A 26880-nucleotide genomic window follows, 5' to 3' on the forward strand; every position below is an offset into this window, starting at 1 on the left:
ATCCCCCAGGGGGAAACCCCGGACCAAACACCCCCCAACCCGCCAAGTATGCTGATCTTGAAAACAGGCAGTCGCGCTGCGCCCACAGCCAGCTGTCGGGCCATGCCTCCTCCACGGAAGGACAGGCTGACGCCCTCTTCCCCTGTCCCAGCTCCCCCCGTAGGGGCAGCCCCGGGACAACCCGAAAAACTCGGGGAGGAAGTCACACTGGATGCAGGAGGCGCCTCTGCTGCTGCCGCCGGCTCCAAGGCAGCCTCTGACGCGGACATGGAGAACGGAGTCCCCGCAGGGGCGGGCAGCGGGGCCGCCTGGGGAGGCGGCGGGGGCGGCGGGGGCGGCACGGGGTCGGCAGCTTCTTCTGCGCCGGACTCTGACATCGGCCGCGGAATCGCAGTCGCAGAAGGCGGCGGGACGGCCGGGGGGAGCGGTGGATCGCTGTTGCCCAGCAACATCGGCGCAGCCGCGGGAAGCGGTGTCTCTGAGATAGATGCAGGCAGGGAAGCCGGTGGAACCGCGGCTGGAGCGCCCACAGGCTCCCCCGGAGGGGCGGCCGCGGGACGGGCCGCGGGGGGAACCGCCCGCACCCGCGGGGCGGGTTGGGCCGGTGCCCGTGGCGCTGGCCGGGGCGGTGCCCGTGGCGCTGGCCGGGGTGGTGCTCGCGGCGCTGGCCGGGGCGGTGCCGCCCACTCCCATCCCCCCTGAGAGCAACGGGAGGGGGGAACAAACGGCTCCGTCTGAGCATGCTCCGAAGACGCGGTAAAAAAAACTTCGGCTGCGGGCGAAACTTCGCCCCCCCCCTGTGGTTCAGGGGGGCTGGAAAGCAGCAGAGCGTCCCCCTCCAAAGGGTCTTCCCCCGGAATTGGGGGGAACGGGGCTTTCCCCTTGCAGTTAGCAATCCAGGGAAAAACAGCTGCTCTCCGTTTCAAGACTAGAAAGAGCTTCAAAAAGGTTGGATAAATCGAGGGGCATCCGAACCCCCGGTATAAAAAGAATTGGAAAATGGAGCCCATACACTCCCAGACAAACATATCGAGGGCATATAGCACATTCGTAAAAAACCCAAAGAGCTTCGCCCATCGAAAAAACTCATAGAGATCTGTCTCCAACAGGAGAATTCTGTCCTCTTCACCCCATTTTTGCCAGAGGGCAATAAGTTTCTCCTCTGAAGGGGAGAATGGAACCTCATCCTCTAGGGGAGGAGTCCTCCAGATGAGCAGCCACAAACTGCGAATGACCTCATCTTTAGGAGGGGAAAAACCAACAGTACCTTGTGACAGTGTCCAGGACTCTCTGGCTATCTGCATGGTTCTGCTGAGCTTTCCGAACATCTTCCTGGAGGCTTTTCAGAAGGTTCTCTTTGTGGTCAGCCTTGCTGTGAACTCTGTCCAAATTCGGATCTTCAGTTCTTCAGCTCCTGGCTAGAATCCACTTCTGTGGTCACTTGTGAAGCAACCATCAATGCCACACATTCAGGGTTTACCCAGTGCAGCAATGCTCCTCTGGTGGTCTCACCAAGTGATGATTGTCCTCCTCAGTCGGGGGTCACCAATTGTGACTGTGGTCACAAGGGTTTTCATGATGAAGAAGAGACGAGAATGTTGACTCCATGATCAGAAGGCTTGATTTATTATTTTATGATATATGTTACATTAAGACTATACTAAAAAGCAATAGAAAGGAAAAGTTTCTTCAGCAGCTAGCTAAGCTAAGAATAGAAAAGAATGAATAACAAGGATCTGTGTCTCAGACAGAGCAAGAGCCAGCTCTGCCATGAGTGGTCAAGAAATCCAAACACCCACAGGAGACCAATCACCTGTTGCATTCCACAGCAGCAGATAACCATTGTTTACTTTGGTTGCTGAACTGCAGCTTGTCACAAGGAAAAATCCTAAGAAAGGATTTTTCATGAAAGATGTCTGCGACAGCAAAGGGTATGTTAGTTAGAAGGGGTTTTTATGACTTAGAGCAAAGGATAAACCCACCTCAAACAAGAAGATGTTTTTACCAAGCAGAAAGATAGCACAGGCAAACAAGCCTGCCGATGTTGCAAGCAGAAAAAAGGTCTCAGAATTTTCCACTGCAAGAAAACTGAAAAACAACTTCTAGCTTAAACTGTAATGTATTAACTTTTAGTGATTAGAGAATAGTAACATGAATATGGTAATTATAGTAGTTATGATAGGCTATAGATAATAGTTAAGGTATAGATTAGTTCTACTGTATTAGGATGCTCAGCAAAGAAAAGTATATAATGCATTGTAACCAAAACCAAAGGGTCTCCAGGCCTGCCTGCAGCTGGAGCTGACAGCTGTAGGCACAGGCTCTGTCGCCCACGACCCTGGACTGCTGTAATGTCTTGGATGTAATAAACTGTATTTTGGAGAGCCACCTGGAGTCCCGCATCCCTCATTTCAGCTCTTACATATCCTCTAGTTTCTGACCCCATGTTTCACTCTTAGTTCTAGAAACTGTTACTAAGAAACACGGACTGTTGCTCTGCAAGGCTGTTACATTCCTGAACCTAGAGCAAGAGAAGATAGACTTAACAGAATTAGGAAGAGTTTCTTTTTCTTTCTTACATATAACAAAAGTGGGAGTGCATATTAGAGTGCAGCATAGAGTAGGCTCTCAGAATTTCTGCTAGTCAGAGTGACCCCGAGATGCGTTAGAAAGTCTCTTTTCCCAACCTGGCAGTCGAAGAAGGAGTCAGAACTCTTCTATTCTTGTTCTCAAGGTTGTTTATTGTTTCTTATCTATAAAATTCTTTCTCCAACCCGCCGAGGTCTGTCTGGCAGGTTGGGTTGAGGCACACTGCCCGCCTCAGAGGCAGTGTTATCTTTTTATGCTAAAAACGACGTGTAGATTATTTACCATAACTTCCCAATACTTATCATCTATGTTAGACAGTGAGCTTCTACTCTAAACCAATCTAAAACCAACATTACCCAGAAGATGGAGGCTAGGAAGAAGAAGGAAAAAGGACAAGGCACGCCCAAATTCCTCCATCTTGGGACCCCGAGCCCCCATTCTAAAAACCTCAAAAATCTCTTTTTTACTCCATGACAAACTAACTATTATTCTACCTAAACTTTCTTGACTTGTAATTCTTCATATAAAGGTTGGTAACTGTTATAAACAAAAAATCTGCCAATTTTTTTGGGGGAAAAAAAGAGTTGCAGAACCAGTTGGACCAGTTGTTGCCAAGGTGGAGTTCTACCCGTTTGTTATTGTAATCACCAGTCCTTTTAGCTAATTGCTCCATTGCTCCTTTTGTATCAGTATGGCCCTGCCTGGGGCTAAGTTGTCCTCCCCGGTGAGAGGAGGGGACATGGCGGGGGGGGGGGCATCAGAGAGAATACAAAACAGCCTCGAGACCAGCATGCCATGGGAAGGAACTCCACCAAACTTACCGAAAAGACCCCAAAAACAACTAGCCAACACAGAATTAAGAGTTCAGAGTGATATCTGGACTTGAGGAACAAAGTACCAAGCCTCCAGAGATGCTGAAAACCTTTGTTGCCCCTTGCCCTAAGCACGAAGACTTCAGCTGAGGCCAAGACCCTGGATGGCAAACCCGGAAGTTGCGACATACGGGGTATAGCCCCACAGCTCTCGTGAGGAAGGCACCCCCAGCTCTGCCCCCTAGTGGACAAAGCTGCACATTCCTCCTCCTCCGAATCACCCTGGGAGTGGCGACAGCAAACTGCGGACCCTTTGCCCATCGAGCTTCCCAACCTTGAGCTGATCACTTTTAATAAAGGCAATAAAAGGACAAAAAGTCTCCTGCCCTCTTTAGTTCAGTAATTATTTTTTTCTAAGGGCTAAATCAAAGGCACAGGGGTTTTGGACTCTGTGCCAAGGTCTCTGAGCCCCCCCGGGCAGGGGCTTGAGCCCTCCAGGGCAGCCAGAGGAATTTCCTGGGTTCCCACAGTAGGCCATTCAGGAAGTCTGTACCTCCCAATTGCCTCATCCAGTGGGGAAAAAGAAGAGGGTGATGCAGTGAGAACTTAGGATAAAAAGGGGGCTGCGTCCACAAACCATTTCAGAGACCCTATGGGAAATGCCCCATGACCTCTTCCTTTATTTGAATAAATTTACAGGACTCCTCTGTCTCCTTTTTGGACATAAAAATTTGGCATCATGGATTGTCGCAGACATCTTTCATGAAAAATCCTTTCTTAGGATTTTTCCTTGTGAGAAGCTGCAGTTGCAGCAACCAAAAGTAAACAATGGTTATCTGCTGCTGTGGAATGCAACAGGTAGACCCGTGATTGGTCTCCTGTGGATGTTTGGATTTCCTGACCACTCATGGCAGAGCTGGCTCTTGCTCTCTGTCTGAGACACAGATCTTTGTTATTCATTCTTTTCTATTCTTAGCTTAGCTAGCTTCTGAAGAAACCTTTTCCTTTCTATTTCTTTTTAGTATAGTCTTAATGTAACATATATCATAAAATAATAAATCAAGCCTTCTGATCATGGAGTCAACATTCTCGTCTCTTCTTCATCATGAAAACCCTTGTGACCATGGTCACAATGGATGAATTTTTCTAACATCAGCAACTTGCTGTGGGGTCTCTGTGTGCCCCCGAAGCTCTGCGGGAGGTGTAAAATGGTTCCCAGTGGCTCCCCGTGTGGTACATACAGCTGTGGGGCCCCTGGGTTGCCTGCAGCACTCCATCGCCTGCCCAGGGCTGCCCGCAGTCTGTAGAGCCACCTTGCTACAGGCGCGGGCAGGGCTGGGGCCCCCTCTTATCAGCAGACGAGGGAGTGTGGAGTGGGCGGCTGCGGGACCATGAACTATTTTATGCTGTGTGGTGCTGCCTCCTCCATCTCTCCATCTCCCCTTCTTCTCACCCTTGGGTGCCCGCACACAGGCGTCCGCGCTCGCCGTCCACTCAGACTCATCAGGACCCCACCACTCCCATGGCCCTTCTGGCGGAGTCACGCCCCGGCTCCGCCCAGCTCTCGGCAGGGCCTGGCAGCATGTGTGCCACGCGGTGTGGAGCACACACATTGCACGGTAGGCCATGGGGCAGGCGGTACGGGCTGCACGGTCAAGGTAGTGTGAAGAGAGGACCCCCAATGCGGCACGGTGAGTGGTGCAGCGCTGTTCATTTCTGCCTTCGGTGGCTTGGTGGTCGCCCCCAACAGTGGTCCAGCAGGGGCCGTGTGACCCAGCAGAGCGGCACAGCAGGCAGGGCGGTGCACAGCCAGGTGTGCGGCCTGCAGCAGCTGCAGCAAGGGGCTGCTGACACTGCCAGTGCCGGTGGTGAGACAGGAAAGCCTAGGCAGGCGTTGCCAGGACAATGAGGGCTGGCGGCCTTTGCCAATGTGAGAGACAACTGCTCACTTAAAAAATTTTAAAGGGTTTATTAAACCTTAAGAAAAATACAACAGAAGGACTAAATAAGGAAAAAGTTGAAGAGCTGAACTCCCTTTGTGGCTGCCTACCACGTGGACGGTTTGTCTTCAAGATGGATGCTCAGTCTTTTATACTCCTGGGGGTTGCATCAGCCAAACTTGGTCCTTCCCAAAGTCTGTCAGTTAATTCTCCTTTGCTGTTTATTGGTGGAGACTGCCTTCTTGTAACTTGGTTGGAGGGTCAGGTGTTGTCATGCCACGCTCCCTTAGCAACACGCTTTTCTATTCCCAACTGCCCCATGTAAGGGACACATGTGCATGCCTTCTTTCTACTTGTCTTAGATAATGTTAAAAACACCAATCACTTGTTTTTAAAACTTTAAAAGTTTAATAGTAATAAAATGGTTATAAAAATAGTAATACAATTAGAGTAATAATAATTTGGACAATTTGAATTAGGACAATATGAGACAATAAAGACAAAGAGTTACGGACGTCCGGGTACCTTTTTCTGGGCAGCACGAGCCTGAAAAAGGACACCCGTTAACAAAGGATTAACCCTTAAAAACAATAGCCTGTTGCATATTCATACACTTCATACATGATGCATAAATCCCATTCAAATACAGGATTCTGTCTGGTCATCGTCAACTTCTTCCTCCAAATCCTAACAGTGCCTTCGAGGTGGGAAGAAGTTCATTTTTTCTGATAAGAGGGCCATAAATTCTTCTTCTCTGAAAGATTTAGATGTCCTGTGGCTGCTATCTCGCTGCGAGTCCTTTCTTTTAAAAAAAGTATCCTACATAGCCTCGTTTCTCTTTTAACAATTTTTATAACCTAAAACTATATTTAACACAGTACTTAAGAGAATTAATACAGCATTACTTTCTAACACAACACATATAATATTCATTTTAATATTTGCGAAAAGCCAATCATAAAATACATGAATTTTTCACAGATAACACAGGCTGTCTGATGGTAACAATACAGAGGAAGGGGAAAAGGGAACTATGGGGAGAACAGAGGACATGTAAACTACAATAACATAACTATACATCACTAAAGCTTCTCTTAATATTCACGCAATATTTATCCTTTAATTGCGAGAGCCAATCATCTCATTATCCATCTATAACACCGTAGTGTGGGCAAGTCACAGGTTCCTCTTTTCCTCACAGCTGAAAAATGAGACAGGGGAAGAAGAAATGTGGTGCCAGAGCTGTATCCCATCAGGTTGTGTTTCCCTCCTTCCTCTTTCTGTCTCTGTCTGTCGGAGTTTGCCTTAGAATCCCAAGGCCTTTTCCTGTGCAGGGTTTGGAGACAATGGTTGCTCTCAATCATTTTGGTGCCGAGTTAGTCTTTTGTATGTGTTCTGTGTCAATTTTCCCTCTTTCTTGTGTTGTCCCATGGCTCTGGTGGAGTGGGGGGTTTTTTGCTCCATACTGGGGGAATTGCCAGCTTGGGAATCTTTTCTAGAAATCAAAACTAGGCTGGCTTTTGGTGTTTCTGCAGGTGAGAGCAGGACTTGTACTCCCAGTGAGGAGTTGGGATTTGTTGGTCAGGGAAGGCACAGAGGCTTTCCTGCCTTCATTGCTCCACCCTTGAATCTGTGTTGTGTGTGGCTTAAGTTGGGGTCTGTGTTTGATACAGGAGTTGAGAAGTTGCATTCTCTTCAGGAGGTGTTGCTGGTCCTGCATCCCTGCCTGGAGCCGGGGTGGAGGGACACAAGAGTGTTTTTGTTATTTCAGGCTCCTCCATGGGGAAGGAAGTGACAAACTGAAATGCCTGCAGGGAAAGCTGTTTGAGCCCTGTGATGTGGTTACATGGTAAGATGAAGGCTATGGGAAAGTGGGAAAGTAGCTGGACTGCATGGGATGTTGAAGATGTTAATTAGCTTTTACCTTGAAAAAAACGGCAGGGAAAAAAGTCCTTTCATGTTTGCATTCTTGGCTGATTTATGCAAGGAGTTTAATACTAGAACTTCTGTGGAAGTTGCCATTGAGTTCATAAGAGCTACTTATGGGAAGTAGAGACAGCTTTTGAGAAGAGTGAATTTTTTTGTCCCACTTAAGCTTTCCTAATTTCAAGGCATTCAGGTAGCCTCTGGTTCCCTGTTTGATGTGTCTGGTTGATTAACTTTTTTCTGAGATGGTCCCCTTTAGCAAATAAAGAATTGCCTGGCTTAAAGGTTTGTTGGGAATTCTTTTGGCTGTGGAAGGCTGAAATGCAGGAATGCCGCTGTACTAGGCTCCTTGGTTGCTTTTTGTGGAGAACTTTAAAAGCATCATGTAAATTCCAGTGTTTTTTGGAGAGAGCAGGGCAGGAAGGTTGGTGACAGAATGGGCTTGTCTTCTGGGAGCTTTTAGCCATGTGAGCACATATGAGATGCAGCTATGTGTGAAGGCCAGGAGAGGGTTAAAAGTATCAGTGGGAAATGCCCTTTGGAGGTGGCTGCTGCTTGAGCTGCTGAGCCCTGTGGCAGGCTGTGGGGCCATGCTGCTGCTCAAAACAGATGTCAGGAGTGTGACCAGAGTTCAGCCCAGCCCAGCCTGGCTCCACTGGTGCTGGGTGATGGGGGCAGGGACCAGGGGATGCTGTCCTGGCGGAGGGGTGTCTGTGTGGGATGTCTGTGTGGGCTGATCCTGACCCAGGCCTGCCATGATCCCTCTGCCTCCAGCAGGAGTTAAAGCTGCCCAGCCCCAGGCAGGGCAGTGGTGCCTGAGGGGAAGGGAACTCACAGGGACAGAGGGGCTGGAAAGGGTGTGTGAGACCCTCCCTTAGACATCCCCTGTCGGGGAAGCTCCTGTATTACATTACAATCGTAGGATGGAAACAGACACACGACAGGACTCGCTGAGGATCATGTGGTAAACAACAAATATTTATTATGGCTGCCCCCTTTTATAGGGGGTTCAAAATTCCCACACCTGAACAACTGATTGGTCGGGGTCTCAGCACCGCCAAGGCCCCTGGCCAATGATATGTCTGCATTCAGGATTGAATGGGATTGGCTGGAGTCCCCTGTTTGAGTTCAAATCCATCCTATTGTTAGTGTTCAAAAACACATAATCACATAAGCGATTATATGTGGTGCTTTTTATTTAAGAGCTCTGGGAATCGGGGTAGTTTCCACCCAAATCTGATTCCAACCATACATTCGAGGTGAACGTGTTTTATACTCTATCATTACATAACTTTCATGTTAATTATTAAACTTATATTGTTCTATTGTATACACAGATTTCAGCTAAACATAGCCCCCTTTAAATTTCCAACATAGTTTCTCACGATTCTTCTTATGGTTATATAATAATTATATTTAATTACTAAACAATCATCACATCGAACAATTATATCTTTTATCATACTGCTTATGCAGGTGCAGTGATCTGAGAAAACACAAAGCCTAACATTTTCAAAGACTATTTTTAACATTTTCCAGAGCTCCACTATCACTCTCATTGCTCACTTAGGGACTTGTTTACTTCTTTTATACAACGAACTAGGCCTGCTGAATTGGATTTCTTTTTATAGCCAGATTTATCTGTCCAGCTACAGACCAGCTGTGCTATGACATTCCTGAACATCAAATGAAACTCAGGACATGCTGGAGTTTGTTTGTTTTTGATTTGGTGCTATGTTTTTGGGGTTTTTTTACTGGGACAAAGGCTAGTTAATTTTTCTTGCTAGGAGGAGCTTTTTTCCTTGTCTCAGATCAGTCATAAGATGTGATGGTTTTGCATCCAAAATTTTTCTGCTAGGTGCAGTATTTGATGCTTTTGTCAGACTCATGTAAATTGTAAATTCTATTGTAAATGTTGTTTTGAGTTCTTGGGAACTATGTTCAAAGGCACACAAGTATTTCCTAGTCTATGGAAGTTTCTTATGATTTTTCTTTCTGTTTGGTTTTGTGGAGCAAGATTGGTTTTTATTTCCATATTTTGTAGTTCAGCGCACACGGGAGGTGTATTGAGCCTTTGCACACCAAGCGGTGTGAGTGCACAGTGGTTCATTGGACTTAGTTGTTGTCTGAAGCATAGAGTATTAAATTTGTTTCAGCTTCTCTTGGTACTCTGTCAGAATTTGCTATTGCTATGTCTGTGTGGCTCTGTCCACGCTTGTGGAGACGTAAAAGAAGCCCTTGGATCATCACTCTGGATGCAGGATGTGAAACACGTGTCAGGAGAAGCCTGTCCCTGTGCATACACTGCCGTTCTCTTGCAGCTCCGCAGGGCTGCTAAGTTTGGCATAGTGGAGAAAGGACAAATGTGAGAGCAGAGCAGGGAAGGGCCAAATCAGCTCCAGCAGGGTGAGGAGTGTCTGCTGCTGTTTCTGGGAGGCTGCACCCACCAGTGAAGCCAAAGCCTTTGAAGGTCATAATCAGGGGTAACAGCTGTATCTTTTTTTCCTCTCAAGGTTTCTGGCAAGTGTGGGACAAGAAGGGAAACAAAACTTCAGGCCCTGGCAGAGGAGAAGCAGCACCACATGTTGGGAGAGTTTGGATCAATCTCTGTTTGCGAGTCTTGTTTGGTGCTGTCCCTCAGTCAGCTCTGGAGGTGCTCCTGGAGCACATTTGGGCTGTGCCACATCTGTGCCCAGCTGGCTGCAGGCGTTTGCCCCTTGGCAGCCCCGGTGGTTGAGAGCTGCAGCTGTCCTGCTGGTGGCAGAGGAGGCATCAGCCCTGGCATGGTCTGAGACTCCTGGTCTGGGAAAAGAGAGAGAAGAGAAGGGAGGATGAGAAACTTATGAATGTGAAAGGTGAACAGATTGATAACCAATAGGAAACCAAACAGTAAGGACTGTGTAACTTGTGATGGAGGAGCATTGAACCAATGAATTTCTCTGGGTTTTGACTGCATAAGTCTGTGAAAAAAACAGTAAAAAATCCTGTGCGATGGAATGATTTCCTCTGCACAAGCTGGGCAGTGTGTGGATGAAACAATTCCTGTTGCACATCCTGGCCAGAAGAAAGTCACACCTTGATTCTGTAACACTAAAAAAATGTTGCACTTTTTTGTTTTTCCTGCAGTTTTGGTGACACAAGCTGCCTTGTATTTTAGATTCAGCCTTTTTTTTAGTACACTTTACTGTTCAAAAGATCAAATACAGATTTCCAGGGATATAAATCAGCCCAACTGCCTGTTAGCCAGTGGTGACATAAAGCTGGTAGCAGAGAGGAGAGGTGGGAGAAATGTTCCCCAAGAGTTTTGAAATTGAAGAAGCTGCAGAGTTCTGTAACAGGGATGTGCTCATTTTCTTTTAAGAAAGAAATACTCAATGTTTATGGAATAAATGCTGCTCAATCCCTCTCCCTGTTCTCTGTCCTGCTTTTTCTCTCTGTCTCCCTCCCTGCCCACATCTGTCTTTCCTTCTTGCTTTCTCTCCGTTTTTCTTTGTCTTGCACCATGACTGTATTTCTTTGTCCCTCTCACTGTCCTTTTGCCTGTACCTGTCTGCACCTGCTGCCCAGTCCTCCTCCCTCATTGTACCCTTCTCTTGGTAAACCTCTGTCCTGCTGGCTGTGCCTCTCTGTCTCCATCCCCGTGCTGCGCCTTGCCCATCTTCCCCCACCGACCTGTATGTACCATGCTCATTTCTTCTCTCAGTCCTTGTTTCCCTCTTTGTCTCTGTAACCCTCTGTCCTTGGTGTGTGTTTGGCACTCTGTCTTTTTCTCTGTCCTTCTCCATGCCTCACTCATGTTCCTTTTTATTCTCTGTGGCTCTGTGGTGCTCCCTGTACCATTGTTTCTCACTGGATCCTTGCGTCCTGTTCCCTTTCCTGTCTTTCGTGTTCTTTTTTAATCCCTCTGTCGTGCTGTCGTGCTGCCCATCCCAGGTTTTCCTTTTTTTTTTTTTTTTCTTTTCAGTTTCATCCTGCACGCAGTTCTTCTTTCTCTTCCCGTGTCCTCTCTGCGGCCACTCCCTCTCTCTGCCTCTTGTTGTATGTCCCTGGTGCTCCCATCCCAGTGACAGACGGGTCTGTGAGTGCAGATCGGAATGCCTGTGCTGTAGTCTCCCAGAGGGCAGCAGCAGCGAGGTAGGGAAGGGAGGAGCCACCTGCTGCCAACGGCCGGAGCGGAGCGTGAGTGGGAGCCGCGACACCATCCCGGGCCCCGTTGCCCCTGTGCCGTGGGGAGGAATTTCAACACTTGTGGGGGCTGCTCCCCTTTCTTGTTTCAGCAGAGTCCCTTTTTAGGGGGATGTACATGTGGAAAGGGCTTGAATAAAGCACCGTGCTGCTGTCCAGGGCAGTTTGACTCATTCTGTGCCTTCTTTGGGGGTGAAGAAAAAGGCTGAGGGGGAGACGGTGCAGACTTGGGGGCTCTGATGTCATTTGGGGCACCCCAACAGCCCTAGGAGAGAGAGCCATGCTGCGGTGGAGGAGCAAGTGAGTGGGGAATGAGGGAGGGTCATGCTGGGTTCCCTCCCCCAGAGGGACCCATAGCTGCCAGAAAATTCACAGGGAGGGGTGGGTGTAGAAAACTAAAATCTGCCAAGTTTTTCGGATTTATATATATTGGCGAATAATAGAAATTTATCTCTAAATTCTTTTGGAAAGAAACTCTCTTTATCCACTCTATTGTACAGGAATGTAGGAAACTCTGACTCGAGATGGGTAGTAATTTTGAACATAATGCCATAATGTTTTTATCTAGGAGTGAACCAATCAAGTGCCCTGAAACCACAAGGACAGATGCCAGGGGATGCTGAAGGGAATAGAACGGGCTCTCTGGCAACTTTTGCCTCCGTTTTCTGCTTGTCCCCAAAGCTCATCGCAGCCTCAGGCTGAACTTGGAGGCAGTGCTGCTGCCTTATGGACAGAGAGCAGTACTGCCGCCCCCCAAGCCAGCACCCTGCCCCTAGCTGCTGGGTGATGCTGGATAGCGGCAGGGGCTCCACGGCTGCCGGGTGTGGGAAGGGTGAGGGGCGGCAGCAAGCAGCGAGTGGGGCAGTGTCTGTAGAGGGGAGGGGTGGAGGAGAGTTAGGAGTGCAAAGGGACACAGCCAGGCTTGAGTGGGGGGCCATGGCGCTGCAAGGAGTGGCCGCCATGTGGGGTGGTGACTGAGAAGAATGACGGGGGCAGGGGCAGCCCAGGGGGGTCAGTTTTGGTGGGCGGCGGAGGTGCAGTCACAGTGCACCATGGGCCAGGTGCGAGCAGGGTTGAAACAGAGCTGCCCATGCACGTACCCTTCCCAAGATGGTGGAAGTGACCACATGCCAGGACCCTGCAGGAGCCAGGTCAGGCTCCAGCTACACTCAACATAGCTGCCGCCACAAGACTATGGCAGAGGTGTGAATGCTGCCACCTGCTGCCACCCGGCTCCGGCATCACTGACCACACTGTCTGTTTCCTCACATCGGGAAAGGCAGTGGAAAATTGCACTCAGAGCATGAGATTGGCGTCAGGGCTGGGTTCAGGCGGCCAACTAGACGGACGCCTTTGTGAGGAGCAGGGGCTTGGCTTACGCCGGGCATCGGAGGGACCATTTGCAGGTTAACTCGGCAGGGGAGGAAAGCCGCGCCCCCTGCGGCTGAATGGCAGTCTGGTGAAGCACCTACCCAGATACCCTGCAAATGCCAAGAGCACTGAGCAGCTGAGGACAAGCACGCTGCTGCCGAGGAAGCAGAGGGAGACCAGGGCCATGGAGAACAGTGGCCTTGAGTCCTTGCACAGCAGCATCAAGAACATGAGGCCGGGGCCAGGGCCAGAGCTGCTAGGGACAGGGTGGGGCCAGCACGGCCGCAGGGTTCCAGGGTTGGCATGGACACATGAAACATCACAGATGAAACAAGATGTAACTGACAACTTTATTGAAATATATGATAAATATCAAAGTATCATGTCTATCCTTGTATAATAATATCAATAGTTTCTATCAGTTCCTATATTTATAGCTATTATATATTCTATGACATCTATGAAATGACATATGCCATTGACAATTTATAAGGTACAGATTCAAATATACTCTTCTGTATTATTGCTAAATTATACCATATTATACATCATACATAAAACATGTCCTATATTACATATAATACACTGCTGCATAATACATTTTTAAAGTATTAATTATAAAAAGGCATCATTCTGGACTAGTAAGTTTATATCCCCTCCCAAAGGATATTTTTAACATTTTTATGGCTTGTACTTATATTAATTTTTCATTCTTATTTATTAAAAATAGGTAATAATGTACTGTACAATTGTATTATTCTACAAAAAGTGAATTAAATATATTAATAAATATAGAATTATTTCTAAACTCTTTCTTTTTGAAATCCATGTACATCTGGCCAGACCAATTCTCCTTCAAAGGCATCCATCCTTGAGCAGCTGAAAGGCTTCTGCAGGGAAAATGTTGATAGATGCAACGAATATGGATACAATGAAGAAATCCAGTGAAGAGAACAGGGCCTGGCAGGAGTCCTGAGCCTCTGCCCCAGTGCAGGGCTGTGCTCAGCAGCAAGCACAGCTCTGTGCAGTGGCTGCTCACAAAGGTGTGTGGCTTGCCTTGCCCAGCCCAAAAAAGCATCTCCAGCAGCAAGTTTTCTTCATACAGGCCACTGTCTGGTCTCCAAAAGCCTGCCCAGCTTATCTTCACCCTTCTCCTCATCTTCTTATACGTTTGAATTCATCTGGCCATTGTCCTCTGCACCACTTTCATGGTCTTTGTAGTGGTGTTGGTTTGCCAATCTGAGATTTTCTGGCCAATGCATCAATTTAATGTAGTGGGTTCAGTGCTGGCCATATGCCCATTCACCCAGTAGAATTATTTGCCCATTTTCTGCTGCAAGATAGGATTAGGAGAAAAGCAAAGCAGGCTCAAACTTTAAAAGGTATAAAGAAAACATTATTAACAGAACTAAAAGAAAGAATAATGAGGATCAGAATAAAACCTTCAGAATACCTCTTCTCCCCCCATACCCTCTTTCCTTTTCCACTGACAATATAAAGAGACAAAACCTGGGATTTTCAATCAGTTTACCACTTCTAGAATTGTCTTTTTTCAGTCCACTTAGGGAGAGGAGTCTTTCTTGCCATTCCATGGAGATTTCTTCACAAGAAACTGTTCTCTTGTGGCTTTTAATTTCCATGGATAACAGCTACCTGGAAATCTGCTATCATGAAGTACCTCCCATCTTTTGCAGCCTTCCCACAGCTGCATTTATGGGCCCTGTCAAGCTTATGGGTTACTGTTTTAAGGATGAGCTGTTCAAAAGCATATGTTCTTTTTATCTATCTCTGAGATCATCTTCATGTCTAGGAACAGAAGTTTTTTTCTTCTTCCCTGGGAGCAACGGGTCTTCATCACTTTTGTCTCTCTCTGTTCAAACTTCTCATTTGGATCCCAGCTATGACAGCATCTGTTTGCTTCAGCATGGATGCCTTTGCTCATGTCTACAGTGTGAAAAATTCATGTATTTTATGATTGGCTTTTCGCAAATATTAAAATGAATATTATATGTGTTGTGTTAGAAAGTAATGCTGCATTAATTCTCTTAAGTACTGTGTTAAATATAGTTTTAGGTTATAAAAATTGTTAAAAGAGAAACGAGGCTATGTAGGATACTTTTTTTAAAAGAAAGGACTCGCAGCGAGATAGCAGCCACAGGACATCTAAATCTTTCAGAGAAGAATTTATGGCCCTCTTATCAGAAGAAACAAACTTCTTCCCGCCTCGAAGGCACTGTTAGGATTAAGAGGAAGAAGTTGACAATGGCCAGACAGAATCCTGTATTTGAATGGAATTTATGCATCATGTATGAAGTGTATGAATATGCAACAGGCTACTGTTTTTAAAGGTTAATCCTTTGTTAACAGGTGTCCTTTTTCGGGCTCGTGCTGCCCAGAAAAAGGTACCTGGATGTCCGTAACTCCTTGTCTTTATTGTCTCATATTGTCCTAATTCAAATTGTCCAAATTATTACTTCTCTAATTGTATTACTATTTTTATAACCATTTTATTACTATTAAACTTTTAAAGTTTTAAAAACAAGTGATTGGCGTTTTTAACAATTTTGGTAGCAGAGGATGGTTACTAACACCTTGCTGCCGGTGCTTTAGGAGAGTCAGGGTGAGGAAGGCGTTCCCTGCCCTCTTTGGCAGCCTCGCTCTGTCTCCCCTGAAGTGACTGACAGATGCAGGTTACGGTCTATGGACAAAAGGAGGCAATAAAACAAAGAGAAGGGAAAAAGGCTCCCTCCAACCGCGGTAATTGGCCCCCTAAGACTAGTAGTGCGCACGAAGAACCCGGGAAGGAAAAAGGATTGGTAAGTATTTCTCGGGGGGGCAGGTACGGGGGGATGAATGTGTGTGAATGAGAGGCGGGCTGGTTGTCCCTGACCTGCCAAGTGAGTGCTGGAGTCTCCCATGCTGTGTTTCTGTCTTCTCGCAAGAAAAGCAGCCAGTAAAGAGACGAAGCGAGTGATAAGAGAGTGAAAGAATCCCCTGGGGTTACTGGGGCTGGGTCTCAGGGAGGGGTTGGACCCCTTGGAGATAGGGAGCAAGGTTTCCTAGCCCAATCCACTAGGAAACAGGACAGCAGGGGCCCCTAAAAACCTGCTGTGTTGAGGGATTTATATTCCAAGAGTATCCAAGAGCAGGATTGAGCAGAATTCTGTCGGAGTGAGGATATGCCCAAGAACACTCAGGGTGGGACAACACAGCTAGACCGAGGGATGAAAATTTTCCCCCAACAGTATCCGGGGTTGGACAACACAGCCAGATTGAGGGATAAAAAAATGCCCAAGAATATCCAGGGTTGGACAACACAGCAAAACAAATTAAATGCCCAAGAGCATCTGTAGTTGTATCACACCGCTGGGTTGAGGGACAGAAAATGCCCAAGAGCATCTGGGGTTGAACAACACAGCTGGATTGAGGGATATCCAATAGCACCGGGACTGGCCAGTAACACCTAAACTTGTAATAGGTGATGTGAAAGTAAAAGGTACCTTATTGTTGTTTTGTGGTGTGTGAGAGTGAGTCACACACAAAGTCAGCCTCAACTTCCCGGGTGGGTGGGAAGGGGGAGGCAGTGGAAAGAAGAGTGAGTGACCTGCACATCAGGCTATTGTTCCCGGGTAGGTGGGAACTTTTAGGCCGAAGAGAGTGAGTGACCTGCAAACCAAGCTAGTGTTCCCCGGGCGTGTGAGGGGGCCATAGCTGAAGAGTGTGAGTGACGCACAGACAGACTCACAGGTGAACGGGCACCAGAGGTGACCAGTCAGGGCCCTTCCAGGAGGCCCGGAGATACTGAGACCTAGAGGCCAACCCCAAGGCCCGGGGGGCCACAGGGACCCGTGATTTTCTGGCGACAGGGATCCACTTTGTGTCTTGAGGGTGTGAAGGAATGTGTGAATGAGAAATAAAAGTGAGTGAATGTAGATGAACGAAAGTATAGGTAATGTGGATTGTGCATTTTAAGCTTTACCATATCTCCTTGGAGGGAGGTGTATTGTATTGAAAAGCAGTGTGAGAGAAGGGGTTTTTTGGGTGTAAGTAGTTGAAAGAAAAGTGGTATTTAAGTTGTTAGTAAAAAGTGAAAAACAGAAGCAGAGGACGAATAGATAGAATATGGAAAAATGAGACAGAAATCCAGTAAGGTGGATACAGGAAAGAAAAGCAGGAAAAAATTACCAACAGAAATACCCCAAGATAGCCCATTGGGAGTTATGTTAGCTAACAGAAATACAACTCCTTGCAAAATACAGGGTATGCAGAAGTTAATGAGAAAAAACATACAAACTTGTGAATTACATACTTTAAAAAGAGCATTAGAATATTTAACAAAAAAGAAAGGAGTTATATATTGATTCAAGGTATGCCTTAGAGTAGCACATACCTTAAGAAAAATTTAAGAAGGGAGATTACTTAATTCAAGAGGAAAAGGATTAGTACATGAGAAACTTATCTTAGAGGTTTTAGAGGCATTAAAATTACCTAAGAGAGATAGCTATAGTACATATTAAGGGACACCAAAAGGTAAAGACCCCAGAAATAAGGGGAATTAATTTGGCAGATCAGGAAGCTAAAGACACAGCAGAAAATGTAGCTGAAAGACTTAATATTACCTCCAAATGAGGAAAAATTGGAAATTCCAAATTTTAGGGAAGCAAAAAAAGGGGAATTAAAACAAGATAGGTGGTGAACAAGATAAATTGGGGAAATAGAAACATCTTGATGGAAGACAGTTAATATAATGCTTACTAGGTAATATTAGAAGACATCCATCAGAAAACCCATTGGGGTACTCAGGCTTTGTCTGATCATTTTATTTAAGGAACTATGGGTGCATTGGGATTTTTTGGAGTAGAAAAACAAATAACTGAAAGATGTATAATTTGCCAAAGGATAAATAAAAGGGTGATGAGAAAAACAGCATGAGAAGGTCGTGAGTTAGCTCGTCGACCATTTCGAAGTATCCAAGCAGAAGTTTGGATTTGTTCAGCTCTGGATTTATTTGTAAAAACCGTTTAATCCAGAAGAAAAAGAGTATACCACATGATGGGGAGGGGGGAGGTTGTAAGAAAATAACATATTTGAAAGGCAATAAAAGAAAAACGTTGAAATTATAGGGCTGGGAACAAAATATTACCTCATCCATTCCCGTTTGTTCCCCCACTCGTTCGCAGCTGCACCACCCCCCCAGCCCCTGTGCCGGCTCCGGCACAGTCCGTCTGTCCCAGTCCGTCTGTCCCAGTCCGGCCGCCTGGCCTGCGGCCGCTCCGCTGGCCGTGCCGGCGGGGGTGGGGGTCTGTCCTGCCGTGTAGACCGTGGTCACCGCGCCGACCGCACCGAGGGGGGTCCCGTCTGTCCTGTCTGTCCCATCCCCGGCTGCCCTGACTCTGGTCGGCTACCACCGCTGCAGCCGGGGTCTGTCGCCTGTTTTGTCTTTGCCGGATCACCTGCCATTAGCCATGTGCCGGCTATCCACGCTCCAGCTCGGTCTGCACCGGATGATCCCCCTCGGGCGATTCCGCCTGCAGACCCCGCCTTTGGAGGACCGAGACTCGGCACTATGCCGAATCCCACCCGTCCTGCCCCGTGCTCCGTTCCCTTGGTAACCACAGCTCCGGCTGGTCAGGGGAACTCTCTAAAGGAATCACCTTATCGAAACACTAAAAGTTCAGTTAAAAGAAAGCCCTCTCCTGATTCTTCCTAAAAATCCGGGAGAAAGGCTATAGAAGATAAAAATCCAAAAAGAATGGGATAAAGGGATTGGTCTATTTCCATTAAGAGAGGTTCCCATAGGAGGGAGTGGACCGAGGTTTGTAAATGCCCCTTTGACTTCGTCTGAGGTCCAGAAATTTTAAGAAATAAATAAAAGGGATATTTGGAGGATCCCATAGGCATAGCTGAACAATTAGACCAACTTTTAGGTCCAAACATTTATACTTGAGAAGAGATGCGGTCTATAATGAAAATAATATTATGTCAGGAAGAAAGGCAATTAATGAGAGCAGCTGGAATAAAAGCTTGGGAAAAAAGATAATCCGCAGGGACCCCCAGAGAAGACAAAATGCCAACTGTACCTCCCCTCCTGAGTGGGATCAAAATAATGAGGAGGGGAGTAAACACATGAATAATTATCGTAATTACATAATCAAGGGAATAAATGGGACAGTATATCAAAGGCGAAATGAAAAAATAAAAAAGGTTTTTAAGGACAGCTTTTTAGAGGGAAAAGAAGAAACTCCAACTAAATAGATAAACAAACTTAAGAGAAATAGGAAAATGGTCCTAAGCAAGCGGAAGATCTGAAAATGTTTAAAGAGATGGGCACAGAGTAGGAATAGGGAGGTCATAGGCTCTGTTTTTTTTAGGGGACAAATACCATCTGGAGCCTGTGATAACCTTAAAAGTGGATCCCCAAGAAGAAGAATTGGAATTTGTAATAGACACAGGAGCAGAAAGAATCTGCCTGTTACATATTCCAAAAGGTTATAGTGTGAGCAAACATATAGTGAAAGTAACAGGGGCAAAAAGAGAGAAAGTTTTACATTTCTGGTCATTAAAGATGTGGTAATTGAGGGAAGAAACTAAAATTTAGATGGGAGATGTTTTATTGGTCTCAGGGGCAGGTAGCAATTTATTGGGGAGAGTCTTACAAGTGCAATTAAGAATAGGAGTTATACCAGAAAATGGGAAAATGACAGCTAGCTTTAAAATTAGGGCAAGAAGATGAAGAAAAAAAAATCAACAAAGAAGAATGGGTTTGATTAAATATCGACCCCATAAGGGTTACAGTTGAGAGAGAAGATTGTCCCATACGTGTACGTCAGTATCCTATATCTTTAGAAGGACGGGAAGGTTTGAAGCCAGTAATAGAAGGACTAATAAAGGATGAGACATTAGAACCTTGTATGTCTCCTCATAATATCCCTATTCCCCCAGTAAAGAAGTCCAATGAGAGTTATAGACTAGTACAAGATTTAAGGGAGGTTAATAAAAGAACTCAGACTCACTACCCAGTGGTAAAATATCTTAGACAATAAATAAAAGTAGCTGGTAACCCAACCATGAGAAAATGGCAAGAATTTTATTCCTTCTTCCTCCCTCTTCAAAGAGGGAGAACAGAAAATTACCTAGATTATTGAAATATTATTGATTATAGATTGAGGGGTACACACAAGCAGCAAAATTTGTGTATGAAAAATTGACAGAAGGAGATGATATAAAACAGACCAAGGAAGATATTGTTAAATTAAAAAAGTTGAAGTGAAAACTAGCCTAAGTACCAGCTTTAAGCTTACCCTTGTTAGAAAAATCCTTTATCATTTATACATAAATACAGAAAATGGAGTAGTTCAGAAAATTTTAATTCAGGAGTGAGGAAGAGTAAAAAAATATCTAGTAGCTAATATATCAAAGATGTTAGGCCCAGTAAGCCACAGCTAGCCAGTACATATTTAAGTTATAACAGCTACTGCAATCCTAGCAAAAGAAAGTTGTAAGCTTACTTTTGGAAGTAAATTGGTTAGGTTCACCTTGTACTGTCTGAGGTGTGTTGAATCAAAAAAAAAAAAAACAACAAGTAAGAAGAGAAGAAAGAGAGAAGTTGAAGTAGGGGGGTGGTTAGCAAACTCTGAGATGTTGGAATGTGGAGTGATGACATCTTGGTGCTAGAAGAGAGCAGAAGTGTGAATGCGGGATTTTTGCATGAAAGGCAGGGAAGTGTCTTTACACATGGTTGTTCGGAGGTTATTCAATGCCGAACTGGGGTCCAGAAAGGGTTTAGCAGAACGGGCCCTCCTTGAAGAGAAAAGAGGATAAGTTGACTAGAGAAAGAAAAAGAATGTCAGGAGCACTTGAGGACTCCAAGTTTGGGGTTGTCAAGGTTGAGAGGTGTCTGACCACTCCCTACAAGCGGCAGGGTCTCGGGGGCTGCGGCAGGGACCGATTCATGGAGGTGACCCAGCGGCGGTGCTGGGAGCAGAGGACACAGGTTTGCCGGGCAGGAGCGGGCTGGCTCCGTGGCGGAACTGCCAGGGTGGCTCCCAGACTGCCGGGGTCCCGAGTCGAAGATGGCAGAGTCGGCCCCGGTAAGTAGGCCGAGAGAGAGAGAGAAGGAAAGAGAAAGAGAGAGGAGAGAGAGAGGGGGCAAAAGAGCCCCAAGGCATGCCCCCAGGGTCCCCATGCCCGTGGCTGTTCTCCCCTGCTCCAGCCCTGCAGCGAAGTGGCAGCACCGGGGGAAGGGCGAAGAACTGCATTGACAGCAAGGCTGTGAAGAGAGGGGGAGGGGGGCTAGCACTGAAAGATAGAATCAAAGCAGAGATTGATGACTCTCCAAACCTCACAAAGTGGTTTAATTTTCTTAAGTAATAAGTTTTTTTGTTTTGTTTGCTGTTAAAAAAAAAGAAGTTTTTTCCTGAAAAATGGGTTTGTAAGGCTAAAACAATTAAATGCTGCCCAAAAAGTAAAAAGCAATAGATTGTGATACATCTCGTGTTAAAATCGGTCTAGCCTTTTTTATTTAACTAACTGTAACTCACAGAAAGAAGAATTTGCCTCTGCAGCTATTAGCACAGCTGGATAGAAGAAGAAGAGGCTGCTGTGGAGAAAGCTTTCAGCTAAACCCAGAAAGTTTGGAAGAAAAGCGAATGGTAAAAGTTAATGCAGTATTATCTTTCATTTATTACTATGCTATTAAGAAGTCCTTTCCAGGTACTACTGAAGCAACAATCAGAATCACGGAAAGAGGTTGAATTCATGCCAGCAGAATCAAAGGACTTGTGAAAGAACCTGAGGAATGGACTATCACATGTAAACCAGGTGATACCAACCTGACTTTCCAATGGGGACTGGGTGGTAATGGTTTGGGAAAACCCAAATGATCCAAGAAATGTACAAAGAATAACACTGAATTAAGAAGTAAGACAACGCTTATATCACTGGTTTCAAGCACTGCCTGAATAAAACATCTCCTTGGGGGAGGAATACTTCAGACAGAGGAGTCAAGATTGTTTTTGTATTCTGACCTTAGCCAGTGAATTGTACAGGGGAGAAGGGGAATTACCATTTCCATCAGTACCATACTGTAAACTTCATTTGATTAATTCCCACACTGGACATGCTAGCTGAGTTATAAGTGAATGTTTGAATTGTGGGAATAATTAGTATTGTAGTTCACAAAATTTATGCTCTTCTTGCAAGAAGTGTTAAAGTAATAACTTGGTTTTGTGGATGGGAATTATTAGTGCCTGTTGAATGAGAGATACCTGAGGAACGGTAAGAGACCACAGTTAAAGAGTGTCAAAAACAATTTGCCTAGAAACTAGTTAAGAGAAAGTGACAAGGAAATAGAGGGCAAGACCAGATTGGCCTCTGTATTTTGCCACCGAGAAGATCAAACACACCTGCTGTGGGTTGCAACCTCACAGGCATGGGAGGTGGGAGTATAAGCCATACTGGACCTCTGTTATTCCTGTTTCTGGCACTTATTTGTTGTCTTTTCCCTTTCGGGATAACAGCAAGATCATGTCACAAATGCTACGGAAAGCATCACATAGAAAGAAACCAAAGTTCCTCTTTTATTACACACACCTATGTCAACAGCCACTGTTATAACCCATCCTAATTAAGAACCTGTAGGCAAAGTGGAGAAAATTATTGGATTAGAAGAAATTTAGGAAAAAGTGGTAATAGATTTGGAATTGAATGTCCAAAAGGAGAGAGATGGATTTGTTTTACATTTAATCTTAAAGATACGGTTCAAGATTCGGTAAAAAAACAAATAGTAAACAAAAAGGTAAAACCAGCACAGCAATTTAACTCTATATTGACCCCAAATTATAGGTTGAATTGTATTACAGGACTCCAAGCAGTTATAGAAATGGTCGCAAATAAAGCCGCCCAGGCATTAGAGTTAATATCAAGTCAGCTAAGCCAAACAAAAACTGTAGCGTATCAGAATAGGTTGGCTTTAGACTATTTATTGGCAAAAGAAGGGGGTGTTTGTGGAAAGTTTAATATATCATATTGTTGAAGATTGATGACCACAGAAAAGTCATTCTAGCAAAAGCAAAAGAAATCAAAGAAGAAATATATATATATATGCATATAATAACCCAGGTACCAGTCCAAAAATTAGAAAACAATGTTAAAACCTAGCTGGTGGTGCAATGTATTAGAAGAAATTAAGATCTTTCATTTTATGTGTTACAACTGTTTTGATATTTCTTCCTTGTGTAATCCCCTGTTTTATTTTGCCAGCATAGTCGAGAAGATGCAAGTAGACATGAGATATTGCTCAAGCCAAATGATTTGCAAGTAATAAGAGTGGGGATTGTGAAAAGTTCATGTATTTTGATTGGCTTTTCGCAAATATTAAAATGAATACTATATGTGCTGTGTTAAAAAGTAATGCTGTATTAATTCTCTTAAGTAGTGTGGTAAATATAGAGTTTTAGGTTATAACAAAATGTTAAAATAGAAACGATGCTATGTAGGATACTTTTTTTAAAGAAAGGACTTGCAGTGAGATAGCAGCCACAGGACACCTAAATCTTTCAGAGAAGAAGAATTTATTGCCCTCTTATCAGAAGAAACCAACTTCTTCCCGCCTCGAAGGTGCTGGTAGGATTCGGAGGAAGAAGTTGATGATGACCAGACAGAATCCTGTATTTGAATGGAATTTATGCATCATGTATGAAGTGTATGAATATGCAACAGGCTATTGTTTTTAAGGGTTAATCCTTTGTTAACGGGTGTCCTTTTTCGGGCTTGTGCTGCCCAGAAAAAGGTACCTGGACGTCTGTAACTCTTTGTCTTTATTGTCTCATATTGTCCTAATTCAAATTGTCCAAATTATTACTTCTCTAATTGTATTACTATTTTTATAACCATTTTATTACTATTAAACTTTTAAATTTTAAAAACAAGTGATTGGTGTTTTTAACATTCCTCATGCAAAATCATGACACCAATGAATGTAGTTTTAGATTGTTGTATATATTGGAGGTTATGATCTTTCAATGTTTGAAATTTATGGAAGCGGGTAACAAGCATACTGAAGGTGAGCCAGCTTTGTGGATTCATCTCCCTGCACCCATCTCTGTGCAGACATGAATTAAACAAATACCTTGACTGTGTGTGGATTGGCTTCTTGCACACTGGGTAGAATCTGCATTTGGGACAACATCCTCATTTGGCCAGATTTAGCTAGCTAGTCTCAGCTGTTTCAAACAAAAATATAGGCAATGTAACATTTCTCAGTAGTAGAGCAGTTACCAGTATCACCCCATGAACATTAATTTCAGTTCAGGTAAACCTCCTATGTCTACATTTATTGGCCCCCAAGCAGCATAAAACATCTAAACTTAACTGACCTTAACTTATCCAAAGATTATTTTCATTCACAAAAAATTAAAATCCTCCTTATTCAAGAGACTCCTGAACTTACATGTGTAAATCAGAAGAGTACCTACTGAGTCAGACAAAACACAAGCTGAACATGACATTTTCATCTTTCATTAAAAATTGGAATGCAACACATATATTATAACAACTTTATTAACATAGTCAAGCAGTGATTGGCATCCACATCTATTATGTCACATCATACAAATGTAGATACAAAATTGCTACAGTATAATATATATTCTCTGCATGATTCAAAATATTTGGTGGCCCCAAAAACTCTAAAATCCAGCAGCTTATCAAAAATTAAAATAATATTCTATTTAAATGAAGTTTTGTTAGCAAATAGGCAGACTTCAAGAAATATCACTCAATTAGTACAGTTTGAAAGGTTGCAAGAGGATATGTTTGAAGGATACATTCCAACATTGTTGCAGACACAGAAACATCAGTTTTAAAGCTTTCAAGCAAAACTCATACAACCTAAGTTGTCAGCAGAAAGATCAGTCATCTTTAATTTTAAATTATTTTCTATACTGCATCCAATTGAAAATTTTAGAAATGCTCAGTATTAGTAAGTCAGCAATACATAGCTACCTATTTCTTCCCATGAAAAAAAAAAAGTATTACAATGAAGATTTCAACAGCCAGAGAAACCTGCTTTTACCCATCTTTTTTTTTCTAATCACTTTCCCACAAAGATCACCTAGGCCTTCTCAGTTTTGTTGTTCACCCAAATTAAGGAATTAGATACCTTAGGTCAAAGTAGCAGAATGGAATCAGCTTATAGAAAAGTGATATACTATTAGCACTGAATTCTTTGAGATGCAGACTTGACTTATTTAAAAAGCATAGTCTAACACCAGACAGGGATCCACCTTTTAGAGACATTTTAACTGCCCTCACAAATACATTCAAGTAAGTATCCTTATTATTTTAGGATAATATGCTCTACAAGGCAAGCAACAAGAGTATTCACCTCAGAGTTTTCCATTTAAACTAATTTTCCAAAACTGGCTTGCTCCAACCATTACGTGCAAAGAGCAAGCATCAGTGTCAGACCAAACAAAGTAGACTGATGGTGCGAGTCATTCTGGTGAACGCATAGGTGAGTGAAATACACAGCTACTGATCAAGCTTTACTTACTCTAAATGAGGTTACTGGAAATACGTAATATATCACAAATATGTATGCAAACCACATCAGCATCTACCTGAAGTAACTGCAGGATATTTTGCAATTTGCAACAGTCATTTCACTGTAGAGCTTAACCTTTATCTAAGATAAAAAGTTACTCTTTAGACCCTATGTAGAAGCTTTATGCATTTATGCTCATAAAAGAGAGAGCATCAAAGCAATTTGTCTTAATTTGCAACTTCTTTCCTTGACAAAATCTGAAAGAAAAGATTTCTAACACAATGTTACTTAAAAGCATTTTTCAAGAAATATTTCAATTGTTTGAATATGGATGCATTCTCCTCAAGGGAAGAAGATTTTTGCACTTTTATCTGTTAATACATTCAATATGAATAAAATAGGTGAAGCAAAAGTCATTATTGTCCAGCAGTAGAAGGTTAATTTAGAGTAAGTTTAAGACAGAAGAGATCCATAATATGCAATACATAAACTGATATAATTAACACATTTTTATAAGCATGTGTTCTCAACAAAAAGGGTACAAGAGTATTCACCTGAGATAAAGCTAGTATTTGAATATTTCTAAGTAGCAATGAGTTTCACTTGAGTAAAACTATTGAAGCTTTAAAATATACATTTTATTATTATACAATATATGCAGTATAAGTAAATAAAATTGATGTTTACATAAAAGCCTGAAAAAACCCCCACCAAATCCACAGTGTATCACTAATTCTAGTTACAAAACTTATGCTGTTTCATAACTTTTAAAAATTATAATTATTATAAATTTTAAACTCATTCTTCCAAAACTGATCTTTTGAGTATAAGCTTTAAGGAGCAATAAACAAAAGCATAAGAGTTAGCTCATTACAATTTAAATATATACATATTCACCAATTTAGAAAATAATCAAGCTTTGGAAAAAAATTATAAAGTTGATTATATTTTCTTGTCCTGCTTAGAATAATGAACCATTCTAACAAGTTTTTCCTAAATGAAAATAGTTGTTTCCTGAATGTATAAAGAAAAAAAAAATAGTATTGAATGTATAATTATACAGCAATTTAGAACTGCCAAAAAGATGCATTTTATAAGGATTTTAAATACCCTTTCTGTTATCAACTTAGGTTGATCAGCAGCTTTTCTTCACTCTGAATCCTTCAAAAAAGTAAACTTAAAACAGGAAAAAGACATATATGAAAAACAGTAAACACTGACCTCCTGAGGCTCCTACAACAAAACTATTCAAGTAGAAAATCTACATCATTACTTAGCATCTGCTATTTTTGTAGCTTAGCAGACTAACAGCACTTTATGCAGTGTGTAAGGAGCAAATGAAGCCACACTTTTAGCATGCCAAGAGGCAGAAACACTGGAATGTAACAAACTCACAATTCTACCAATATAAACATTCAGTCAACATTCAAGAACTGTCAAACCTACACTACAAGAATTGAAATGCTTTTTCTTTATCCCATGATGTAATTATTGAATTATAACTGTTAATGCT

The 26880-nt window shown here is 43.7% G+C and overlaps 1 protein-coding gene across 2 annotated transcripts in view; it reads right to left on the reverse strand.

The window, feature by feature from the left end:
* Window positions 1-13149: 13149 nt before the first annotated feature.
* The window catches only part of LOC118701480 (transportin-1-like), a 176161-nt gene continuing 162430 nt past the window's right edge, over window positions 13150-26880 (reverse strand). Inside the window, exon 26 of one of the 2 annotated variants that reach the window (XM_036406109.1) lies at window positions 13150-14156. The gene's annotated coding sequence lies outside the window, so the exon portion shown is untranslated. Of the gene's footprint in view, window positions 14768-26880 lie in introns of both variants that reach the window. The other variant, XM_054517748.1, reaches the window with a different exon arrangement.

The sequence above is a fragment of the Molothrus ater genome, chromosome W (assembly GCF_012460135.2).
Source record: "Molothrus ater isolate BHLD 08-10-18 breed brown headed cowbird chromosome W, BPBGC_Mater_1.1, whole genome shotgun sequence".
NCBI lineage: Eukaryota > Metazoa > Chordata > Aves > Passeriformes > Icteridae > Molothrus > Molothrus ater.